A 26703-nucleotide genomic window follows, 5' to 3' on the forward strand; every position below is an offset into this window, starting at 1 on the left:
AGACAAGAAATTTTGATTTTAAAGCATTTCACTGAAGTATTCCTGATTTAATTTGGTAAAATATTTTTTTCCCTGCTGACTAATCTCACCGTGTTTGGTGATACAACAGACGTTTGACTTTCACGCGCTCTGTACAAACCAATACAAAAGAAATGTGCTAAACGTATTGAAACGATTCGAGAATCACAATTTTTGCATATTTCTTGAACAAGAAAATAACTAAAGTTCTTAACATGAAATTCTTAAATATTTATAAAAATATATTTCTGTTCATTTTCTGGACACAAACGCTTTGGGGCTTTGGATGCCTTATGAGAGTAAAGGTGGGCGGCGGGTATTATTGGATAGTTTCAGTTTGTCAGCTCAACTTTAGGGACGGATATGTACAGATACGTCTTGCTTAGCTTTCCGCAAAAAAATTAAAAGCAAGCAAACCTACTACAACATCTCAAGCACGATATCTAACTCTGATAGGAGCAGCACGCTAGTTCAACCAATCAAATGTAAGCAAAGCTCATTATTATGCAGAAACCGGGCCGTTTAGAAATTTCAGTCTAGGGTAGTTGATAGAATACGCACAAGTAAGGTTTATGCCTAACCGATGAGTTACGCCATCATATCATCTGTCTTACGACAACATTAACTGATAACATCATTGTTGCTTTAAACTTGTTTGTTTGTTTTTAAGCTAAGCAAATAAATACAATTTCCTTATTTCACTTTAACTTGAAATTCTACGAACTTTATTTTCTACTTTATGCGGTCTAGTGAGTCACACAAAAAGCGCAGTTGTTTCGAAAGTAAGCCTGATAAAAAAAGTAGATATTAGAGTCCAAAGTTAACTGAGATATAATAGATAGATGCACGTATATTAAAAAAAATAAAACTGAGACAAAAGCATTATGCACGTTTACTCGTATCGCTGCATTCTAACGCTCAATATAGTCTGTAAAATAAAGCATTTTTAAAGACGCTACTGCAGGTTTTATACCACTTTTTTGCAGTTCTTTCAAATTATTTTCTTAAAATGACTTGCAACTGAGGTTTTGCTACATTCTACTGTTAAAATTATGAAATCATAAAGGTGTAAGTCCCGGAAACCTGAAGTAGGTTTGAATTAGCTGAAATTTTGTAACAAAATCTTTCAAAAATATTGCGTAGCCTACTTACAAATATTTCGTTAATAACTTGGCTCAATTGTTGGCATACAGTGAATCGAAATAAATCGAGGATCCAAGGTTCGTGTCTTGCTACCGCAAATTCGCTTTTAACAGTATGAGGCTGCAGGTGTGTTTTAAGAATGACGGTTTCACCATTTACATTTAATTAGAGTAGCTTAAGAGTTGGCGGTGGACGGTGTTGAATAGTTGCCTTTTTTTTTAATCACCTCAAAATTAGAGACGGTTAACATAGACAACATTTGTTTAGCTCTGCGTGAATATCCAAAACAACAAGTTGTTGTATTTAGTTTGCATGAAACATTTCAACTATTAATTTGCTGAGATTTTCCTGAAACTCCTATAATAGATTGAAAATGACAGGATATGTTTCGCGCAAATCCGCACGAGGGCTATCTGTATTAGCTGTCCCTAATTTAACAGTGTAAGACTAGAGGGAAGGCACTAGTCATCACCACCCAACGCCAACTCTTGGGCTACTCTTTTACCAACGAACAGGGAGGGGTAATATATTTAGTATGACGGGGGATTGATTTGAGCCTGTAACCCTCAGATTACGAGTCAAGAGCCCTAGCCACCTGGCTATGCCTGTTCACAATTAATACCAAGAGTCGATCTTTTGTGTGTGTGTTTTTAAGGACAGACGGGCTGTTCAAGTCCGCCTTCTTAAAAAGAAGTCCCTAACTGTGAATATCGTATACAAAACAAACTCTCAAGAAGAAAATATATTTCTTATTGAATAATGTGATATGTAACTATATGTATATTATAATTTTGGATTACAATGTAACTCTCTATAGCTATTGTTATAATTTTGGGATAAACTGTAACTCTACGTATATAATTCCAAATCAGGATAAAACTTCCAAATACAAAGAGACTGCAGAAACATTTTTGTTGTTGTTGTAGATTTGCTGTAGTAGAAAACAGAGAATTAGATCTTTAAAGTTCCTGAAAAACATCTTCAGGGAAAAGAACGCACTTTTAGGGTATTGAAAGGAATAAACGAAAACCTAGAACTATGTTATTCAGATGTTACTGTTTTCAAGTAACGAAAACCCGTCGAATGAAAAACGTCACCTAAGCCCAACCATTGTAGTTGTGCATGTATTAATAATGGCTATCTTTTATTTTCCCCGTAAGTTAACCTAAATGAGTTAATCAAATACCTATGCGTGTCTTACTGTTCGTGTTTTTTTTCTCGTCTTCTTTTACTCTAGAATTATTACGATGGAATATAAAGAGCCCACCAATACTGAACAGCATGAGAGTAATTGGGTAATTTGAGATTTAATTACAGTCGTTTAGAAACAGCTCTACCATGGAACTATATCACATTTCAAGAATTCAATTAAAAAAAAATCACTCAAAAATTTGATTCCGTCACGTGAATCTTTGATAATTGATATCTACTCGGAAATACTGTTTAAGTAGCTCATACTATAATGAAGTTTCAACTACATTAAGCCTAGCTTCACTGTAAACGTAGCTATATCATAATACTGAGTGTCGTAAAGTACCAAATTTCCTGTTTAAAAAGAACCTACAGTATAGGGCTCAGAACGTCCTCTTGTTACTAAAGCGGATATCCTATAGTACGAAGTATTCTTTCAGTTGTGTATGGAATGTTGCATTCAGTCCACTGAAACGGCGCATATTATACGCTCAAAAAGTTTTGGGAATTACAGCCATAACACGCCAATGGTACATAAGTTTATAGACAAAAATGGGCAAAGTAAAAATACAGCGATATGATAAACAAGAAAACCCTGATTAAGTTTTTGGCTTTTAAGTGATAAATATGCACATTTAGAAGAATTTGTTATTTTTTAACTTCGCGCAAAGCTATACGAGGGCTATCTGTGCTAGCCGTCCAGAATTTAACAGTGTAAGACCAGATAGAAGGCAACTAGTCATCACCATCCACCGCCAACTCTTGAGCTACTCTTTTACCAACAAATATTGGGATTGACAGTCACTTTATAACGCCCCCACGGCTGAAAGAGCGAGCAGGTTTGTTGTGACGGGGATTCGAACCCGCGACCATCATATTAGGAATCGAGCGCCCCAACTACCTGGCCATGTTGGGCCCATTACCAAGCAATCCTTCAACTGCAAAAACATATCAGATATTGAGATACAATTGTATCTGCTGCTAAGAATTTGAGACTTTGATACACGGAATAAGAAGGGGAATTATTTTGTGCAGCAGGCTGAATTTTTGTCTCGGATGTTCATGCAAAGAATCACAATTGCGCAGGCCAACTATAATCTTCAACTTACAGACTGGGAAGAAATACTAGGCAGCTGGTTTACATCATCTAACGGCAAACTCGGGATAATTTAAACGAAAAGGTGAATTTTTCCGCCACTTTTATAATACGTCCATTACCCAAAACATAGGCGATTTTTTTTTTTTTCGAGAACGAGGTGCGAATAAGGAACACTCGGATTTACAGTCCAGCATTACAACCACAGGGCCACGCCTGGCAATTACAGATCTTCGTACAATACAACAAGAGAAGACGTGATCACAACGTAAATTAATATTTCACTGACTACGAATTTGCTCCTTATTTGTATTCTGTAGACATACACTTTAATGTTTTTCATTCAGAAAATTATTCGTTAATTAACGTCAGTTAACTTTTAAATTCCTGATTTTTACCGAGATCAAAGTGAATATCCACTACATACATTTAATTTATCTGGTAACTTTAGAAGAATGTAAAATTTAGAAAATGGGGGAAGGGGCGGAAAGCGGGAATAGATAGCAGTAAAATTATTTTCATATTTTATCATAATTGTTTTTCTTTATTTCGCTACTTTAATTATAAAATACACTTAATGTTTGTTAAAGAATAAATTATAACGAGACAGGCACTACGTACAGCGTGTACCTCTGATCATGTTCAATTCTAAAAAAAACACTTGTTTTTGAATTTCGCACAAAGCTACTCGAGGGCTATCTGCGCTAGCCGTCCCTAATTTAGCAGTGTAAGACTAGAGGGAAGGCAGATAGTCATCACCACCCACCGCCAACTCTTGGGCTACTCTTTTATCAACGAATAGTGAGATTTACCGTCACATTATAACGCCCCCACGGCTGAAAGGGCGAGCATATTAGGTGTGGCGGAGATTTGAACCCGCGACCCTCGGATTACGAGTCGCACGCCTTACGCGCTTGGCCATGCCAGGCCAAAACACTATACTATTATTTGTAAACAGTTATTTAAAACTGCATTACAGAGAGTAATAACATTTGAAACTAAATTAACTCTGAAACGTAATTTACAGAGTTAACAATGGTAGTAGTGTTCATTTTATTTTGTCACGCATGAGGCAAAAAAACAAACAAACAAACACAAGCGCTAGTGTTTTGCAGCTTTGATGTAAAAGAATAAAAATTGAATGTAAGTTTTGGCAATACTTACGTCATCACCTGGTTTAAAGCAAGGTTAAAGATGCTTTGTAAATCTGGACGCAAAGTGTTGGCCCAAGTAAATGACAACAGTAATCAATTTCGTTACATCTTGTCCTTTGGTTATTTCACGACACAGAAAATTAACACGCATGTGCACAGACTCCAACCTTTAATTCTTTTCCATAAGGACTCGTCTACAATGATGATAATATGCTCTAAAACCATATATCAGCAGATGAAGAAAAACATCAGTTATCTCGACAATCGGAGATGCTCCTGATAAAATGTTTGTCTTCTAAAAGCAGTCGAGTTTACGGCTGTATCTACCATGACTGTGTTTCTTGTGAGTTTGAAAACTCACTGAATCGCTAAAGTATCATTGCAATAATCGAACAGTCGAGTGAAACAGCTCTTAAGGTTGGTCTCTTTTTATTCCTGATCGAGAAGTTTCAGGTCTTTAGATTTTGTATCAGTGTTTTTCATGTAGCTTTGGTGCGTTAACAGAGTAACTTGAGTTACTTATTCATTTAGAACATTTATGTTTTATAAATACATAATAATAATAATAGATTTTTCATTTCCAAAAGCACAGTTATCTCCATTTCTATATAATAAGCCTCAAACACTTGTCTGGTTTATACAAATTGTGTCATATCGAATAAGCTCACTGTAATCATGTGTAAGGTTAATTCACCGGTAGAGGCGCTGCTGTTGTACTAACATGACACGAGTGCTCGTAGATACCATCAAATTTAAAATATAAATTTTGTCATCAATAGTAGCAAACTTATCATGCGTTGAAATTTTATACATATTAAATAAAAATAAAGTGCTAAAATTTTACGTTTTGAGTTTCCTAAACAATTTCTCTATCCACGTGATCGTTAAGAATTTCGTATGAAAGCAATGTCGTAAATATCTTTCTGTCGGTGTTTCGGGGCTGGAGTATAGTTAACACAGGCTTACCGAATGGTCCAATTTTTATAGAGTAGATGAACTTCGTTCTTCTTCGTCGAAACGACTTGATAAAGTTAACACAAGGGGGAACTTTAAGCACAAATGAGATTTTATGGGTTTTGATTATTAAATATACCAATAGCTGATTTTAACTCACATTTGATTATGCAGCGGTCACAAGCACGTTACTTGATAGGAGTTTGTTTGGAAGTAAGCACATAGCTACACAATAGGCTATCTGTGCTCTGCCCACCACGAGTATCGAAACCTGGTTTCTAGCGTTGTTAAGTTCCGCAAAAATGCTACTGTGCCACTAGGGGGTTAATTTCATAGTTTTGTTTTGTTTTCTTTTCTAATTTCGCTCAAAGCTACTCGAGGTCTATCTGCCCTAGCCGTCCCTAATTTAATAGAAATATTTGGTTGTAACTTTTATAATACCCTCCCAGCGGCTCATCGGTAAGCCTGCAGGCTTACGACCCTAACATTCGGGCTTTGATACCCATCGTGGGCAAATCATCGACAGCCTGTTGTATAGCTTTGAGTTAACAACAACCAAATCACATTTTTATAATGTATCCACAAACAACAACAGAAAATGCAGAGATCCATTTTTGTCTTGTAGTAACGAGACGTGAACCGTGGACCCTGGTACTCATATTTCGTCACACCAACCAATATGCCACGCCCGGTCAGATGATACAAAACTCGTGTATAATACAGCAAACACTCCTCAATCCTATACAATATATCTACACGTGTATCTTTCCAAAATAAAAAAGTTTATGATAAGTTCGTAGGTCTATGTGACCATCTCAGCGTAGCATTAATAGCAACCTATTTCAAGTATACCGTAAACACAGTTAATGCATACATAAACAAATAACTGACGATCTCATTTGGAGACCGATTCTCGACACGCAAGCTCGACCTCCTAGAGAGTATGGGAATATTTATTAGCGCTTCATAAATAATTAGGAGGGTTATTCAGTGGATTAAAATTCTCTCCACGTTTACGGAGACTGCCAGTCATACACGAACAGCACGTGAAGCCACTTGCTTTGACAAAGCAAGTCAACTTTCTCAACTTACCCTAAGAGTCGCTGCCACCGCGTGAGAACCGCCCAGCTTATACACATATGTACAGTTATTTAAAATGTTAAAGATACGCACATATAACAAGTGTATATACTTTGTTTTATCCGTAGTTTAAAACCAGTGACTCATGTTCCTTACAGCATTTAAACTCACTATAGAGCGACTAACTTTTCGTATTATTTTTGAACTTTTTGTTCATGAAAGATGTTTCATTCTGAAAAAAAAACAAAACTTATTCAGCTGACAGTTAATTATAGCTATCCTTATACTACTGCTTTAATTATAATTTCAATCCAGATTATTAAAACTAAATCATGAATTATTTTACGAGCTTAGATATTTTAATCTTTTACCCACTGTTATAAAAAAGTTAGGTTAGCATTGATTAATTAAATAACAAAAGTTATAAATACGTAAGTACGACATGACATTTTATCAAAACAGTTGGGCTTTTAAGCGTAACAGTGGACTACCTGTGTTATACGAGCAGGTCGAAGGGTTCGAACCCTCAATTTTAGTGCTGTAAGCCTTTACAACCGAGCTATATACCGGGGCCACAATATAGGATTTTTTTTGTTGTTGTTTCGAATGTTTGCGAAAATATACAAAACACTGACCTGCGATTATAGCGTTCCACGGCTCAAAAGTGCAGAGCGTGATTTCGTTGCGACGGGATGTAAACAGTGGACCTTCGGATCCATTCTGATACTATAATCACTACGCTACGCTCAACCAATAAAAGATGTAAAAATTCACATACTTTTGCTGATTTCCTTTACTTTATTTATTATTAGTTTTACCAGTCTGTTTTGTATATCGGAGAAACTGTCAATCATAAAATCCTATCATTGGTCTGTTTTAACTTTGACTTTGAAACATGACGTGATAGAAAAAAAATCCATGTTCTATATTTCTGTCAAATATAAAAAGTATGATGAGTGTAATTAAGTAAAATTTGATAAATTTTACTTTTTTTAAATCAGCTTATTTTTCATAATGAAATATTCACAGACGTTAACATGAGAACGTAAGAAAGGAAACGATTTAAAACCTAAATCAAACAACAAAGAATAATGAAGTAGTGATATCAAATGTTAAACTTGGACATTATGTTCACCATATTTACATGTAGGTAAATGTACATTTAGTACGTTACGTCGTTGGAACTTTAGGCAGAGTAGATTTGAGAACTTTAGAGGACTGCAACTGGTTTGGTTTGTTTTGAATTTCGAGCTAAGCTACACGAGGGCTATCTGCGCTCGCCGTCCCTAATTTAGCGGTGTAAGACTAGAGGGAAGGCAGGTAGTCATCACTACCCACCGCCAACTCTTGGGGTACTCTTTTACCAACGAATAGTGGAATTGACCGTAACATTATAACGCGTCCACGGCTGAAAGGGCGAGCATGTTTGGTGCGACAGGGATTCGAACCCTCGAATTACGAGTCGAGTGGACTGCAACTGTATGCAGAAGTAAGAGTAGATGACGTTTGACTTGTATTCTGAAGCCTTTCCAGACAGATCCTAGTATATTAGGCACACTTCTTCAGAAACTTGCTGAATTATTTTTATACGTTCTTTTTATCACTACTGTTCATGACAATTAAACATTAGCTTAAAAAACTTGTAAAAACAAATATTTTTGTCTTAATAGTGTCAATGTGTTGCAAGTTATTTATGAATGTTACTCGTGCTTATCATAAACTACAAAATAAATGTATATTATCTGTGGATTTCTTAAACACATTAGTTTGCTATTTTATTCCTAAATACTTACATAGTAAACGTCGAATCTTCAGGTAAACTTTTACTTGTCTAATTTTATGCAATTTATAGTCGTGCTAACGAGACTTGGCTACAAGTCTAACTTAAACCTTTTTAAAATATGTTTTTGTTTTTTGTTTAGTGCAATAGATGTTCCGTCTTCAAACACATCACGATTTTATAAACGAGTGTACATATTAACAAAACAGTTAACTCTGTTCGCTGGTGACCCGGCATAGCCAATTGTGTTAAGGCGTTTGACTCGTAATCCGAGGGTCGTGGGTTCGAATCCCCGTCGCGCTAAACATGTTCGCCCTTTCAGCGGTGGGGGCATTATAATGTTACAGTCAATCCTACTATTCGTTGGTAAAAGAGTAGCCCAAAAGTTGGCGGTGGGTGGTGATGACTAGCTACCTTCCCTCCTAAATTAGGGACGGCTAGCGCAGATAGCCTTCGAGTAGATTTGCGCGAAATTTAAAAACAGCAAGAACTGTTCGCTAGACTTTTTCACTTGTCGCATTTAGAAGATATCGGGGGAAAAAACATATTGTCCTCAGTAGATCATTTAAAATGCTGAATTTACGAACTATTCTTATACGGTAGTTTTACTATGAACAGCTAACGATGAACCATTTATCTTATGGCAAACGTTGCTGATGTTTCGTCTCTTCCATGATCAAGAAGGTAGAGCCATCTTTTGGATTACCATATCTCTAGAACATTTTAATTATTAAAATAACCAATTTCTATTAATAATATATCTAAACTATTGAGTTTATTACACTTTTCTGGGGCACTTAAATTCTTAAGTTTACCGACCTTTATTGGCATAAAAATTTAAGAAATCTAATTGAATTATTTCTGTTTACAGAGCGATTTGATCGTTTATCTCGGATATTTCTTTGATTGATATTTAGATTGCAAATTTACTGATCTTAACTTTTTGAATCAACATTATAATCTTTGTTAGTAAACTTTATTGTCACTTCTACAGAAGATATTTAAATTTTGTTTGTTGTTAAACGAAACGCCACACGATGAGCTTTCAGCATTCTGGTCACAGCAGGTATCGAAACCCTATTTGGCGCGGCTTAAACCTATAAATTTGTCGCTGAATCACCGAGGACTGTTGTTGAAGTTACTGATACTATTTACAGAATACATCGTTTTAGTTTATTTACAACACGTCAGGTTGTTTTGTCAGAACATATTTAAACAAGAGGGAATCCTCAACAGCCGCGGCACTTAAAAATATTTTAGGCAGGATTAAAGTAAATTTATGTACGAGACTTTGAGCGTGGCCAAATACATCAATGGAAAGGATTTGATTTCCTGAGTCTAAAACTGTAATCAGATCTCACTTCGGTCAAGAAATGATGGAGCTTTGAGTTTAAAAAAAAATCAGACTCATTCATTCTATGAGCTGTTATGCGCGAGCTAAAAAACGTGAGGTTTTAGAAAAATAGGAATAAGGCCTTTAGCAATTTTTCTACAATATTTTAAGCACTTGATCACATAACATGTGCTCGTAACAAGAGCAATAGGAAAACACCTGCTCACATACTGTTCTCCTCCTCCATCCTCACGTATAAAATAACAGTCACAACAATCCCACTCTTGAAACGTTAGCGGGCTTCAGAGAACAGTAACTTGTTGATAAGCGCAACGACTCATAATCGTATAACAGAGAAACAGGTACGAATCATTCCACAAGTGTTTATTTTAATGAAATAACCAAGACGAAATATTTTAATGTCCTAAAGGCAAATAACATGATTATTTACTTTGGGCACATACATTTTTTATCTTAATGAGTGTCAAGGGTAAAATGGAATTTGGGCAAACCCCGTAAAGACACGCGCTCTTACTCACTTTCATGCCTCCAAACCTGGAAGCATGTTAACAAAAAAAAAAAATCCTGTCTTAATTTGCTCTTCAGATATTCTGTAGGAAAAAGAAAGGACATTTTTTTGACGCGGCACAGAATGGTTTTAACTTTTTCGAGTACAAGCTCTGCCAACTCTTGACTGGTCTGAGGTTTAACTACAGTTTTGGACTCAGTATGTCAAACTCTTTCGATTGATCATTTGATCACGCACGAGGTGTCATAGATTAATTTACTCTAATCCTGACTAAAAGAATTTCAATTGGGACCGGCTATTAATGATTCTGATAAGTAATAAAATCTTATCGGGTAAACGCGCGATCCACGTTTGGTATTGCTGGCTTACGAAAATGTAGCTAATAAAAAGGAATAATAAAAAAAAGTTTCATAGATTAAGTTGCTCTAATACTGCCTAAAAGAATTTCAAGTGCTACATCTATTGCGGATTTTCTCTAAGTTAAAAACTAGTCGCGAACTATTTGTTCGCCATAGCTACAACGTGGTCTTGTTGATACTAGTATATACTTGCATTAACCCTTTTTAAAGGTAGACTTTCTTTCATCGGGGGCACGTAAACTGAGATCTTTCAACTAATTCAGAATTGTTGCTGAGAAAAAGAAAAGTCGAATTTCAGAGAGCGGTCGGGTCATTTGTTTTTTGATTTATCTAACTTTTGACCTTATACGTTTTCTTAGTATCACGAACGCAGCATATACGCTACAGTCAGCATACTAGTAATCTAATCAAAGTGTCAGCTGAATATAATTTATCAATAAATGTAACAGTAAAAAAAACTGTCACTGGGGCGCTATATCTTTCAAAAGAACAGGTTAAAGAATATTAATTAATATAGTATGAAATATTTAACAACTCTTTTCGAATTTCAGTCTCCTTTTATAATTTTTTTTTCGATTCAGTCTTCCACAGACTGAAAATAGTCTCACTGTTAATATTTTAACGGCACCTAATGTGCATTCAGCCTAAACATTGGGATAGTTAAGGACGTTTGACTCGTAATCTGAGGGTCACGGGTTCGAATCCTCATCACAAACATACTTGCACTTTCAGCCGTAAGAGCGTTATAATGTTACGCTCAATCCCATTATTCGTTGATGAAAGAGTAACCCAAGCATTGGCGATGGGTGGTGATGACCAGCTGCCTTCCCTCTAGTCTTACACTGCTAAATTAGGAACGGCTAACGCAGATAGCTTTCATGTAGCTTTGCGCGAAATTCAAAAACAAACAAACTAAACAGCCAGATAGTTATTAGCACCCGCTGCTGCTTGGCCTTTGTCTGGCTCTTCGAATAATAAAATGGGGTTGATTTTCAATTTTATAGCGCGCCTACACCATAAGTGAGGATCATATTTAGCAGCACTATGTTTCAAACGTTGGATCTACAGTTTGCAATTTGGCAAGTTGAAATTAGGCCTAGAAAAAGTGTTCAGAAACGATAACAGTTGAAGCCAAAGCGCAAGAAAGTTGGAAAGTAACAAGTTTTCATGATAGATTATTAGTAATGTGGTCACAAAATATCTTGGTCAGTACAAATGGTAGCAGGTTCTTCTAGAATCTAAGACATCTTTTATTACTCGTAGTGTAGGCATAGGAAAAAATATTTGTAACACAAAAGTGTCATTTTTGTGGCAACAATAATAATACATGATATTGTGAAGCACAAAGTTACACAACAAATTACCTGTTGTGTGTGTGTTGGGGGGAGTCGACCAATTTTATTTCTTTGTTCCCAAGCACAAATCTACACAATGTGCTCTCTGTTTTGCTGTTGGGAGGGGTTTGAGAAACTTTATTTGTTGTTAAACACAAAGCTATACAATGGACTATGTTTTGTAGAGGGGTGACCACACTTTGTTGTTAAGTTTAGAGCCTCACAACGAGCTATCTGTTTTGTGGGAGGTGAGTCGATCTCCGCAAAAAATTAAAGTAGCAAACATAATTTAATGTAGCACATGATTTCGTAATGAACAATGAATGAAAAATATGAAACTACTCAACAGGCAAAATTGGAAAAAAACTACTATTCACTTCTAAAGAGGCATTGATTGATAAGGCTGCCTGAATCCTTTCGATCAATTTTGTAATATATTTTTAATGGTAATCTGACAATAAGAATGATCACAAAAGATATAGTGGCCATATTCGTTTTAAAAGTGTTTGGAAAAGTTACTATAACGCTCTGAATTAATTGAGCTTCGTGAGCAATTAACATCAAGGCTTTTAAAACACATCTTTTATATGAAGATTCATTTCGAATTTGTTAAAACTTAGGTAACTTTCTCAGTAAAACAACAAAAAATACTTTAACCGGCGTCGTTCAACGAGTGAGAATTCTTTAATTCAAAGTTTGGTATTTCACAGAACGTATACATTTAGAACACTTCTTTTCTCAGGAATAATGGAGTAAGTATTCATTAGAGACACTTTAACCTTACGAACTATAACTGCGCCTCAGCAAGGACAAAAGTGCAGTTAAGACAATCAACAGATTTAAATTGTTGATTACTTTCAGAATTTCCTAAAAAAAAAAAAAGAAATGAGAGAAAGCTTGTGAAGCCAGCGTTTCTTTATTAAAACCAAAACTGTTACAATTTCCTTCTCTGCCTTGGGATTAGAGCATTAGCTCGATTACATATATTACTTTACAACAGATACCCATACAATTTAAAATTAGCATGAGTTTCATCAGAATATTCGTATGAGCAAAAGTATTGTGTTTCTAGAAAACTTATAGCAAAAATTAAAAGAAGATAATCTGATAGAAACGAAATTGGTTTGTACAGTAAATATAAGGTGATACAATACACAGTTAGTTCCAACCTCTACCAGAATTTACCTAGCTGTTTTCCAACCCTTCTTTAGAGAGATTATTTGCTTTTTGAATTTCGCGCAAAGCTACATGAGGGCTATCTACGCTAGCCGTCTTCAATTTAGCAGTGTAAGACTATGAGGAAGATAACTTGTCATCACCACCCACAGCCAACTCTTGGTCTACTCTTTTACCAACGAATAGTGGGATTTACCGTCACATTATAACGCCCCCACGGCTGAAAGGGCAAACATGTTTGGTGCGACGGGGATTCGAACCCGCGACCGTCGGATTACGAATCGAACACCTGGCCATGACGGGCCTTCTTTAAAGAAAAACAAAAATACAAGCAAAGTTACTGGAACAGCTAAAAAATGCGTTTTATTTGAAAATATTGAAAGTACCAAAGTTAAAAAACAGTAAAATAAAGAAAAAAAACTGTTAATGTATAGGACCAACTTTAAGTTGTTTTTATCTTCCTTTATAATTGCACAGCTGAATTTGTATGAGACAGGAAGAGTAACTGATCAAACTGACCACGCCCCATCCCCACCCTCTTACTTGGTGGTAATTTCATGAAATACTAAATATCTAAATATTTCATGTTTGTTACCATTCACGTTCAACCAGATTTTAAATATTTAATGTTTGTTATAATTCACGTTCAATCAGATTTTAAATATTTCATGTTTGTTACCATTCACGTTCAACCAGATTTTAAATATTTCATGTTTGTTACCATTCACGTTCAACCAGATTTTAAATATTTCATGTTTGTTACCATTCACGTTCAACCAGATTTTAAAACTGACATCCAATAAATGCTATTCGCTTATTCTTAATCAGTTTACTGGAGTAATTACTGTAGAGCTCAAGATTTCAACTGAGAAACCAGAAAATGGTGGGAAACTTCAACAGCTCTTTACCACGCGATAAACAAGATAAATTAACAAAAACATAAACACTATTTCTCACACTCTGGTTTCCAGCTATAGAGGTAACTTTAAAACTTAATATTTGTTACTCTCGGTTCGACGCAGTAAACTTACATACTTACGAAATACGGGATTCGATTTCTCGCGGTTGATAGAGAGCAGATAATCTACTGTGTAACTTTACGCTGAAAAACAAGTCCGTGGTATAACTTTCAAAACTTCGTCCTGCACACGTGTATTTTTAAAATAGACAGTTGCTGTCCACTAAACTAATTTACAAACAGTGTAAGCAAGTGTGTTTGTTCTAAATCAAAGCCACTTCGAGCTACCTGCTGTAGCCACTGTGAGGAATCGAACCCCGGATTTTAGCACTCTAAGTTCGTTAACCTACCACTGTCCCATCAAAGGACGCCATAGAGTAACAAAAGCTCAAAAAAAAAGATCTTCACCTGATAACTTGTTTATATTATAATGTTTGTAATGAAGTTATTTTAGAAACATACAGACAAAAGTACACTATAAATACTTCACGCAAATCTACTGGTTCGAGTGAAAGTTGCCTAAGAATTGTTTGTGTTTTGTTTTGTAACAAACCACATAATGCGTTATCTGCATCCTGCCCATTGTAGAAACAAATCCTGGGTTGTTTAGCGTTGTGAGTTAAAGGACTTACAACTTAAAGGATTCTATCTAATGATATTCCATTAATTAAAATAGTACTAATAAGATATTCATTGAACAAACAGATCACAAAATATTTCAGAACAAAATAAGAGGCACGCGAAGATGTACCGAAGATATTTACTACAATATGTTACAAAGTGCAGCGTGTTTTCAGCCTTGGAGAAATCTTGTGGAAGACAATGAAACACATATCGTTATATCACGTTTCAGAGTATTAAGTTCTATTGTTGTTTCTTGCGTTAGTGTATTGTTTTTATGATGCATTGTTAACGTGCCGAACTTTATCTTAAAATCTAATAAACAAAGGCCTGATATGGTCTGATGGTTAAAGTGATCGACTTGCAATCTGAAAGCGCGAGTTCGAATCCCATCACCGTTATGCTCGTCATTTTAGCCGTCGGGGAGTTATAATGTAACGGCGAATTCCACTATTCGATTACAGTAGCCAGAAACTTGGCAGTCGGTCGTGTTGACTAGCTGCTTTGACTTCCTTTTTGTCTATAACTTCTAAATTAGGGACGGTTAACGCAGATAGCCCTTGCACGAAATTCAACAAATAAACAATACAATATAAAATTAAACCATGACGTCAGGATCGAAGCAACTCGAATCACAACGATAGCAGTCATAAGACATGTCATGCCACAGTTTTAGACTGCGAAGTAATCATGAGGTAGTTCATTTGGATGAAAACAGATATCGAAAACAAAGTTCACTAAATACGACGTCAAAGCAGGAAAATGTTCTTCCATGTTCTAACGTTTAACCAATAAACAGTGCTCACTAAAAAAACTACGATTAGTGACAATCGTTTCAGGAGAATTTATTAAGAGTAAATAAAGTTTTCATCAAAACTGGAAAAAAATAGAATCTATCCATCGACCGAAACTTTGAATGATGAAGATCAGACTAGTTAGCTGAAACGTCCATTACTGATAATAATAATAAATCAGAGAACATTAACAACAAAAACAACCAGTCGCTAGAAACAGCTTTTGTTTTTATCGTAGAAGTATTTACATCTAACATAAGTACCATGGCTACGGAAGGTGAAATGTTTCGTAACTGAGTAGCCCAAGAGTTGGCGGTGGATATCATTGACTAGCTACCTTCTCTCTGGTCTTACAGTTCAAAACTATGGAAGTCTCAGAGCTGTAGATAAGTTTGCCATCTTGGAGGTTCTTTCTTCCCTGGAATGCAATAAGTAACGTATGGATCAGGTTTTCATACAATGTTTGCCAACTAGCTGTTAAATTTTTAATTCTGCCATAGTAAAAGTAAGTTTATTCTTTGTTTTAAAGCAAAATAACTTTGGGCTCTTTGCCGTGTCCACCGGGGTGGGGTGAATCGAACTCTGGATTGTAGCGTTGTAAGTTCGTACATCTACCGCTGTTTCACTATGAACTCCATAGAATAAGAAAAACTAAAAAAAAACACAGTCTTACAATTTTTTCTTCAGCCCAAAAGCCCATTAGCCTATATATACAGCCCTTGTGTAGATCTGTGTGAAAATTCCAAAACAAAGAAATAATTATTCATCAAAATGTCGGAAAAAAGGTTTTATATATTCTGGTGTAATATTAACTATGAATATTATATGCCTGTAAGTAATTGAATTCAGATCAATAATATACACACATTTTGTCCTGAATGAGGTATTGAGCAAAGATCCCTTCTCCGGGTGAATGTCTGTTATGAAAATCGTGCATTCATTTTGTGACGTGTTTTTCAATTCATGCTCACTGAATTAATTGTGTTACAGCGGTGTTGGTGACCGTCCACGAGCAAAGTTTGCACAGCCGAAACACCAAGCAACAGGATTATTTTGTTAAAATGTTTGCTCCAAATATATTTTTTTCTATTTATTTATTTTACAATTTATTCTATTATTTTGCAATGTCTCTTCTCACTCGGGCCCGGCATGGCCAAGCGTGTTAAGGCGTTCGACTCGTAATCCGAGGGTCGCGGGTTCGAATCCCCGTCGCGCCAAACATGCTCGCTCTTTTAGCTGTGGGGCGTTATAATGTGACGGTCAATCCCACTTTTCATTGGTAAAAGAGTAGCCTAAGAGTTGGCGGTGGGTGGTGATGACGAGCTGCCTTCCCTCTAGTCTTACACTGCTAAATTAGGAACGGCTAGCGCAGATAGCCATCGAGTAGCTTTGTGCGAAATTCAAAAACACAAACAAACTCTTCTCACTCTGTTGTTCTGATTTTGTGTGTATTTTCTTATAGCAAAGCCACATTGGGCTATATCTGCTGAGTCCACAGAGGGAAATCGAGCCCATGGTTTTACTGTTATAAATCCGTAGACTTACCACTGTACCAGTGCGGGACTGTTCTTATTTTAGTCTTATTACTTTGAGGTATATTTTGTGTGACAAAACATCGGACAGAAATACGTCGAACGGACTAACATCTAATCTCGCGTAATGCCATCTCAGCAACGTGAAGACAGAAATGTGATTTTTGTGGAAAATACAGGTGCTCATTATTCTTCACCACGAAATAAAACGTCGATTAATCCACTTATCCATTAACACGAAGAACAAAAGAACCCGACAAACACATTTAATGCACATCCTGATATAGATTAAGATGTATTCAGATATGTGACGTATCTGTAGCATGGATATTAGCTGGATAAGCTATATTTCTGGCTTACTAATTAAGTTAAAGTGCATTGCGTGTATACTACAAACTTACAAATTTAACATTGCCCTATGAAACCCTCATATCAAGCAACAGTTCACACTTCCAAACTGTGTTCATTAAATGAAACTTATTGTTAGCAACAGAAAATAAGGAATAGCACATCTAGATATAAATAAAATCAAGATGTTTTTTTTTTTTAAATATAGTTACAAATGTACGCGAGTATTTACGTATGATTGTTTATTTGACATTTATCAAAACATAATCATTGTAAACAGGTAACGAACGGGCAGTTGAGGTTTGAGATCATATTTCCATGTAAAAACTTGTTTCAGAAAATGATAAATTCATTAATTAATCAAACACATCCACATCTAAGATTCGGGAAGGGAAGAGATTCTTACCTGTTAAACCCTGAAGCCATAGTTTGAAATAATGGTGAACAAACCAATCACATTATATGTACAGAACTTACCTCAATGTATTTCCTATAGTAAGTCTTCCGTTACTCGTACTTCTTTGGAAAGGAGTAACTTGTGGACGAAGACGAAATAATTTAAATGTGTCGGTCAGGTAAAGCGTGGACAAACTTCAAGTCTCTGTTGATCACCAATTTATGTTCGTTCTTTCGTTTCTCGGGTTCATGAAACTGGTGGTAGATTTCAGCTGCTCTAATGACTACAACAGCGTTACTTTCCGGCTGTAAATGGTACAGTTTCAACTTTTTAAAGAAATTTCCATGTACCAATAATTAATGATTTAGATGGTTGCCAGTGATTATACCTAAAGAAAAAAAAAAGATATAGACAAGTGAGCTATAAGACAGAACGTTTAGTTATATGACGAAATAAATAAAAATAGGAACAAGTACAATAAAAAAGTGTGAAATGTGAAAACGTACAACTTAAATCAAACTTTCCAATTTCTATACGAAAACTAACTGGGAAAAGCAGCCACGAATCACTTCGTGTCTCGTCAATTTAACAAGGTTGGCGATTTAAATAAATAACGTGGTATGAAGGATTCATGTGTCATAACTCAAGCTAGCTTTGTTATTCAACTGGAAAACCTATTCTCAACAAACTTAATATTTCACTAGTCTAAAAGGAGTGAAAGAAGAGACATAAATATGAGTATTTTAATATCCTTCATCTCAACTAAATTCATACCTGAAACCTCTTTACACTTATTCCAGATATTTATCTGATCTTAAGTAACGATTTGTTTTAGCACGGTGGGCGATCAGCAATGGGCCCACAGCAGCAATCAAATCCCAATTAATAAAAGGTGTTATATAGATAGTCACAGGGTAGATATTTATATTTTACAAGATACCCTGTCATATCGTTTCCCCCGATGTTACCGATTCCTAAGGATATCCTGTATTTAAGGTAACATCGGTTCCCTAGGGAAATTATATTTACATTTCATGAGATGATCAACGGACGAAACATGTGTAGAAGATACCATTAATGGCTACAGTTATGTTTAATAAGAAAATATAATGAAAAATTATAATAATCAAATGCCCCATTATCGCGTGTAAAGGAATTTCAAAGATGTTTTTTTGTCGAACAACGATTTTCGTTAACCCTGAAATCACCATTTTGTTTTTATATGATCCCATACCGTTGGAGTCACCATATTGCATCAGATTCAGTAGTTTTATTGTTGTCACAATTCTCAGTGTAGAAAATAGACCCACAAAAAAAAGAAAGAAGGAAATGATTAATTTTCTATTGTATTAACGTGTACATCAGTAATCAGTAAGATAAAAGTAATAATGACACCATTTGTGTTTAAAAACTGTGACTCACAAGTTATTACAGACCCTGTTTCAACAAAGTCATGGGCTCACGTGAAATTTGATGCACAGATAGTTTAACAAAAGGTGTCTAAAAATGCAACGTAATAAACCCACGTGTAATTTTAACTTTTAAATTTTGACCATGTTATTTGAGATTTATACTGTTTCGTCGTTTAAATTTCTTCTACTAATACAAAATTAAAAATGACCTCAGTTACCCATTGATTCCTTCTCATTATTACCAGTCTCTGTCGTCTATGAACCGAGTACAAGTTTAATGTGCTAGGAACAAAGTATAACATGTGTAAACTATTATTTGCTTCAAATTTAACAAGAACCCTTTTCTAACTGAACAGTGTCCCACCACTGAGACTGGAATGGTTAAAGCTTCTATAAAAGAAATATTACGTACTCAACAACAAAATCGAGTTATGCAATTCTTTTATAATTATTTATCTCCCAAAATAACGAAGTATTGTAGTTTTTAAAACAGTAATTAAATGAAACGAAGCTAAATTTTAATGCACTGTTTTTGCTTTCCTTGAACAACCTGATAACCGGCTGTATGGACGTTGTTAAAATGTCAGTACTGCTTCCATTCGGTTGATATTATTTTCATAGTGATGGGTCCTACTGGCTGGTGGTCTTTCCACAACTCAGATGTTACGAATTGAGGACAGATTATGCCTGAACTTTGGAGTTTATGACCAGACCGTCTAACTCGTGTGACATAAGGTTGGAAATGCCAAATACCAACGTATGAACATACAAGTCCCCCTCTGAGACAGCGGTAAGTCTTCGGACTTACAAGGCTAAAATCAATGGTTCGATTTCCCTCGGTAGACACAGCAGATTGCACGATGTGGATCTGCTATAAACACAAACACGCACATGGACGTAAATCTTGCTATTTGAAACATACGGAACATATATATCCGAAAGATTAATTGAAAAAAACACATACACACACAACGAAAAATCGAAATTGTGAAATTACTAAATTCATCAATTCCAAACATATCTATACCCCCACCCCACCATTTATTATACCATGGGCCGATTATCCCAAAGCTTATATTCTAAGCCTTTTACCCGCCTGGGGAGAAAACACAAAGGGAGGCGGCAACAGTTGCAGCTGATGGAGAAACTGTCGGAAAGACGCAAGCTAGCCACAAGACGAACCACCTGGTGGTAAGGAATAAAATCACAAAGAACGCCAAGAAACTGACATCTGCTACGAACGGAAGAAGGACGACTGTAGAATGAAGCGTTTGTCTGTATAACGGTCTTTGCATGCACTGATGTCAAGATTAGGTTGGAATGAGTGGGGTGCTAAGGGGGTTCTTTCCTTCCTGTTTTCACAAAGATGGTTCAGTTGAGAGTTTAGTGCCATCGGCAGCCAATAAGACAGTCTTACGCTCACCAAAGTGCCGTAGGAGAAGAAGTGACCCACTTATAAAGTGTAGCGGAAGAAGCCATCAACATTAAACACACACAAAAAAAAACATTTAATATTCCTTGCATTTCTTTTTCAAAACACCCAGACAAACAAGTTCATTTTAATACCAGAAATAAGCTAATAAATTCGCGCTAAGTTTCTGAAAATAAAATCTTGTGATGTTATCTTTTGCTTTCAATTAGCTTGAAAAAAAATCATTCATTACCTACGAAACACTTAAATATATAAAAGCAGATGGAAGTCCATTTGAACAGAGAACATCCAAGTATTATGAAAACAACTGCTTCACTTCGATATGAACCAACTGAAGTTAGAGATCCTAGTCTTTTACTTTTGGAGATTGTAAGATTGCCCAAGATTTTAGCCCTTCGGTGACAAAGCGGTATGTCTGCTAAAAAACCGGGTTTCGATATGCGTGATGGGCAGAGCACAGATGGTGCTAACTACAAACAAACCCATGATATTAAAATGTTTGAAAAACAAAGTTTTATTTTTCTTAAGAAGAGATTTACATTTGTTGAAATGCACTAAGCACTACGGTTTTCAACTTTATACTCAATTGTTGACCCAAGACACTAGCTAACCAGATAGATAAGTATCATCATTAGATGGTAAACTGGCAAACACTACTTCAAAACTACGATTGTTTACCTCGTTTATCAAAACTACTAGGCTTAGCACGTCCTTTAACTTAGCTTTTGTAGCGCATTAATATTAGAGAAAATCAACATAAGAGTCGAAAATTCTGACACCTTTAGACTATCTCATAGCCATAGTTAGTTAGGGCATCATTTCTATAACTTGCACGCACGAATTGCCCTAAAAAACATAAATTGCTCAGCTGATGGTAGATCAACCAACAGATATATACACACACACACACACACACACACACAATATGAATGAAAAATTACATGGTTTGTTTTATGAATTTCGCGCAAAGCCACGCGAGGGCTATCTGCGCCAGCATTTCTTAATTTAGCAGTGTAAGACTAGAGGGAAGGTAACTAGTTATCACCTCCAACTCTTGTGCTACTCTTTTATCAACGAATAATGAGATTGACCGTCACATTATAACGCCCCAGAGCTTAAAGATCGAGCATGTTTGGTGCGACGGGGATTCAAACCCGCGACCCTCACATTACGCGACGAGAACCTTAACCACCTAGCTATGCTAGGTCAAATAACACAGGAAACAAATAGGTAGACATAATTTAGTTTTCAAGAAGTTTTGTTTCGTTTATCACAAGTGATGTTTTACTGCTCTTGTTTTGTTAATAAAAACACGATAAATGCACCAGCAATAAATAACCTAGTTCTTTCTCGATACCTTCTTCTGCAGGTATGTCTGTTTTTATACAGGTTCGAAGATAAAAAAAAGGCTTAAATGATATTGATTTAACTCTCGTGCTTGAGAAGTGCTGTTTTGAATACTTTGTAGTGCCTTGAAGTCGCACAACGGTATGTCTAAAAAAGCACGACGATATAAACCGGATTTCGATATCCCTTGTGGGCAGAGCACAGATAGCTCATTTTGTAGCTTGGGGCTTAACTTCCAACAAACAGTCCGTTGTAGAAAACTAAATATTTGGCCTTATGTATCAACATTTATACCATTCATTCTCTCGAGAACGCATTAGAGGTATACATGCTAATTGTAGAGTTCAAATAGGTAACCATACTAAAATATATGTACAAAATATGAAAACTCGTAATTTCGCTTAGAAATGAATATATAAAGTTCAGGGCCACTCAACGCGTGCCAAACAATGTTTTATTCAATATACTAAATCGTATTATTTCATTAGCATTCAAAGTGATATTCGTCCAATTTTGTCACAGTTTAATTGTTATATTTAGAAAATAATAATCAGGTGACGTTTCATGGTTGTTTATCTACGATATTCATGTTTGGGGATGTACTGCAAGCCTAGAGTAAAGTAACGAAATTATTGGGTGTATAACAGACTTCAAAGAATGTCGTTTAAGCGTGTATTATATTCCAGAGTGGTAACATAAACAGCTGATAAATGAGGTGTGTTGTATATTTCGTAACCAAGCGTGTTTGACAACCGTCACCTGAATGTCATCTTATTGCAAGTTTTCCAATTGCAGTGTTTAGTTCATTTATTTAAAACACACTTAGCGTATATTCTTTACCTTAAAAAAATCTTAAAACAATCCATACAAAAGCTTACAGTCCATTCTACCCTCCCTATATGCACAACGTGTTTAACTTACATCTACTATTTTACTGCTCTGATGAAAAGTACCTGGTCATTAAGCATGCACCATGAATCGAAGAGCTAGATACAACTATAATTGTAGTTTTCTAAACATACACCAACTTACATTTTTAACCTCAGTTTTTGTCAGTATAATACGCACATTCCGAATCTCTGACATATCCTTTAGGCGCTTTAAATTTGACCAATGGAAACATATAATAAGGTGACAAGTTGTAGAAATAAATAACTCAGAATGTTCTAAATTCTAAAACGGAGAAAACCCTTGTGGGTGTGTTTATCTTCTATTTGTTTTAAAATTCCGCACAAAGGTACAAATAGCTGTTCGCGCATAGCGGTCCTTAACTTTAACCAATAGGCCAAGGGAAAGACAACACCTATTGTCAACTCTTGAGCTACTCTTATCTGTTCGAATAGTGTTATTTCACTGCCACTCTTATAACGCACTCATAGACCCAATGCACAATGCTTTTGCGGCAATGGGTTGTGAACTCCAAATTCCAAATCCAAGCACGCTAACACCTGAACTACATCAGGCACTGTGTGTTTGTGACATTATCAGTTCATAAAATTTGTGAATATTTGTTCTTTCAAAGTGAAATAAAGTTGTAAGTTGTTTTGCGCTGGTTCTATCAATCAGGTTACCTTAGTTTTGCGATGGTTTAAGTTGTAATGCGAAAATAAATAAACTTAATAGTTAACAAGTCACTTTTTATACGTTTTTCAATGTATTCTCGTATTTGTTTGTTTTTCTCTATATTACGAAACAGAAATATTTTACACACAAATTGTGATATAAACAAATGCTATACTCATTTTAAAAGAACTTATTAAAACTTTCAATTTCTTTACAAACATCGTCAAAAAGAATTTAATATTAAAATATTTTCATGCTTAAATACAAAAGTTAAAACTAAATAACCAGAATAAGATTAAACTTACGTTAGATTAAAACTCGCTGGTGGAGAATTTTTTTGTTGTTGTTAGGACTTGAGGTACTTATTATAACACTCAAGCAAGATCGTATCTGCTGTACGTGCCACGCGCCACGCGGCACGCGCTCTATGCACAAGTTAACAGTTCGAGAAAACGCTACAAAAGACTGTCTCAGACGGCTGCTCAAGGTGGAGTGATGTCAAGCGCTTGGTCTGTGCGTGTTTACACGATTGGCAGAAGGCACACACGCGAATTGCGCGTTCTCTTCTCCGGAGATTAGAAGTCGGACTGCACATGCTCACTGGAAATAACATACACACAATAACAATTCTTCTGCTGAAAGCAAAATGGCTCAGCGTCACCTTGGAAACACTTAAAGAAACGGTTGAATGACGAGATACCTGAGTTATGACGTTAAAAATCAAAACCTGTCGAAACTCATTAGTAAACAAATTACAAATGCATGTATGTGCACATATTTGTCTTACTGCCTGTGTGTTCTGAAGCAAAGCGCTTATCTTTAGATTCTCCACATCCACGAAGTAAACACGCTTACGTCTCTTTTTACACAAAAAAAGGTGTTTGAAATTTTGAACTTTTACTTAAAAAACTGAATGTATACTCCTACTACGTTGGTGAATTTTTTTGTTTTATTACCTGAACAAAATGCATTAAATTGGAAATTACAATATACATAGCCGATAAATAACGTTGAACAACATACCGACTACGTTTAAATAGACACTATTGCTCAACAAAGTGTAATAACTTAGATAAGAGCGAATTTACATTGTGGTTTTCCCCACGACGATTCAGCGGCAAGTCTGAGGCACTATAACATTAAGAATCGAGTTTCAGTACCCGTGGTGGGTGTATCACGGATGGTCCGTTGTTTAACTTTGTGCTTAATAACAAACAAACAGAGTTCCAAGAGGCGAGGAAGAGGCACAGATAGGTGTGTGTGGTTTCAAAGGAACAAGTGAATATCAAATATATTTACAGGTCCAAAGTAACTAGTGTAAAAGGTATTGTCAAGATCACAAGTTTCTTCACATCTGGCGCCATGTGTATAGATACAAATTTATAAAACTTTCTTCTTGTATATAATTTTAAAGACTAGTCATCGCCTCGTTACCAAAATAATACAGGGTTATAAGTTCTTAATGTTGTTTTCGCACATGAATTACAGAAGATAACAAATAATAATGTATTATTTAACGAATATTTAATTGGCTTGTTTACATAATATCATAACGTATTTAGCATGGCTGAATAGCACCGGTAGAAAGATTGGGTTAAAGAGATGGAAGTATTCATATAAAAACAGATTCAGGTACTTGCAAAAGTGACAGATGAGTACATAAACAAAACCACACACAGAGACAAACAACCACGTGGAAACAAACAACTGAAAAGGCCAAAATAGAGAGAAAACGAGAAGAAGAAACGAAGATATGTGACGATGGATAACAGCAATAATAGAATCAACTTTAACATCAACTGAACAACCCTTCAGAATAAAAATTGAACCTGTTTTTTGTTTTCAATTTCGCGCAAAGCTACACGAGGACTATCTGCGCTAGCCGTCCCTAATTTTGCACTGTTAGACTAGAGGGAAGGCAGTTAGTAATCACCACCCACCGCCAGCTCTTGGGCTACTTTTTTTACCAACGAATAGTGGGATTGTCCGTACCTTTATAATTTCTGCACGGCTGAAAGGGCGAGCATGTTTGGTGCGACGGGGACTTGAACCTGCGACCCTCAGATTACGAGTCTAGTGCCTTAACCACCTGGCCATGCCGAGCAAATTGAATCTAATTTGCTGAAAAAGGTTAAAGGTTATTTTACTTTACTTTTTTTTCTTCATTTTCTGGTATATTAAAAAATACACAAGTAAATTAAAAGATTCATATAAAAAAAGAAAAAATAGAAAGCTTTCAGTATTTTTTACGTCAAACAAAACGATTTACGAGTTCTTATTATCAACTAAAAGAAACAGGAGGTTTTAAATCAGAGTACGAGGTTTAAACTGCAGCGTTGAAGTTAAAAAAGAAATTCTACGATGTGATTAATCAGTTTTCACTGAGGAGTCCACCTCCCCCTGTCTTTCTCACTTGGCCTATTTATAACGTCACTTTTACATACATATATTGTCAGACAACACACGGCACACAATTAGTATCAGAATCTCTTAGTAACCGAGTTCCGGGTTATTTTGGGAAAAATGGAGAGCTCGCCAGATGTCCAAGACTGTTTAAGATATTTTAACGAAATATGTTTGGTTTACAAACATTTGTATATTTAATGACATTAAGATCTATAATTTTATGAAGTAAAGTAATTACAAAAGGTAAAAAAAGAAGAAGTGAAAATAATTCTTCTTTAAGTAAACACACTAAATTCTAACAGTAGATGAATGTCTTTCATACAGAAACGCTTCACGTGGTTCAACGTTCATCATTAAATGTCGAGCATGATTTTTTTTTTAAATATGAAATTGAAATATTAAATTTACTTGCTTAAAATAAAATTATTCGGTATACTGAAAAACGTGCTTTTACTGAATAGGTTGGAAAGATTTAATTCTAAGGAAAGCAAGTGACGATAACAAAGTGTACATAATACGAAGGTGTTTACGGAGCAGAAGATACTAGAGTTGATCTTGAACAAATAGTGCTTGATCATCATTGGTCATGACATGTTCCTGTACAGGTTCCGTGAGAAGACGATGCATATCCAGCACTGGTCAGAACAAGCTATGTAAGAAGGATTTTATTTGTTTCTTGATGAAAAGAAACCCACTTGAAGTAAAAATGTGTCTCAGGATGGCTGGTATGGGTAATTGATGATGAC

General features: G+C 35.6%; 1 pseudogene across 1 annotated transcript in view; it reads right to left on the reverse strand.

Annotated features, from left to right (window-relative positions):
* The window catches only part of LOC143228296 (homeobox protein prospero-like), an 86105-nt pseudogene extending 61850 nt beyond the window's left edge, over nucleotides 1-24255 (reverse strand). The window contains exons 1-2 of the transcript XR_013015307.1: nucleotides 23857-24255; nucleotides 17878-18185 (exon numbers count right to left, since the gene is read on the reverse strand). The product of XR_013015307.1 is annotated as a homeobox protein prospero-like (transcript). The remainder of the gene's footprint in view (nucleotides 1-17877; nucleotides 18186-23856) is intronic.
* Between the last annotated feature and the right edge of the window lie 2448 nt (nucleotides 24256-26703).

The sequence above is a fragment of the Tachypleus tridentatus genome, chromosome 1 (assembly GCF_004210375.1).
Source record: "Tachypleus tridentatus isolate NWPU-2018 chromosome 1, ASM421037v1, whole genome shotgun sequence".
Taxonomy (NCBI): domain Eukaryota; kingdom Metazoa; phylum Arthropoda; class Merostomata; order Xiphosura; family Limulidae; genus Tachypleus; species Tachypleus tridentatus.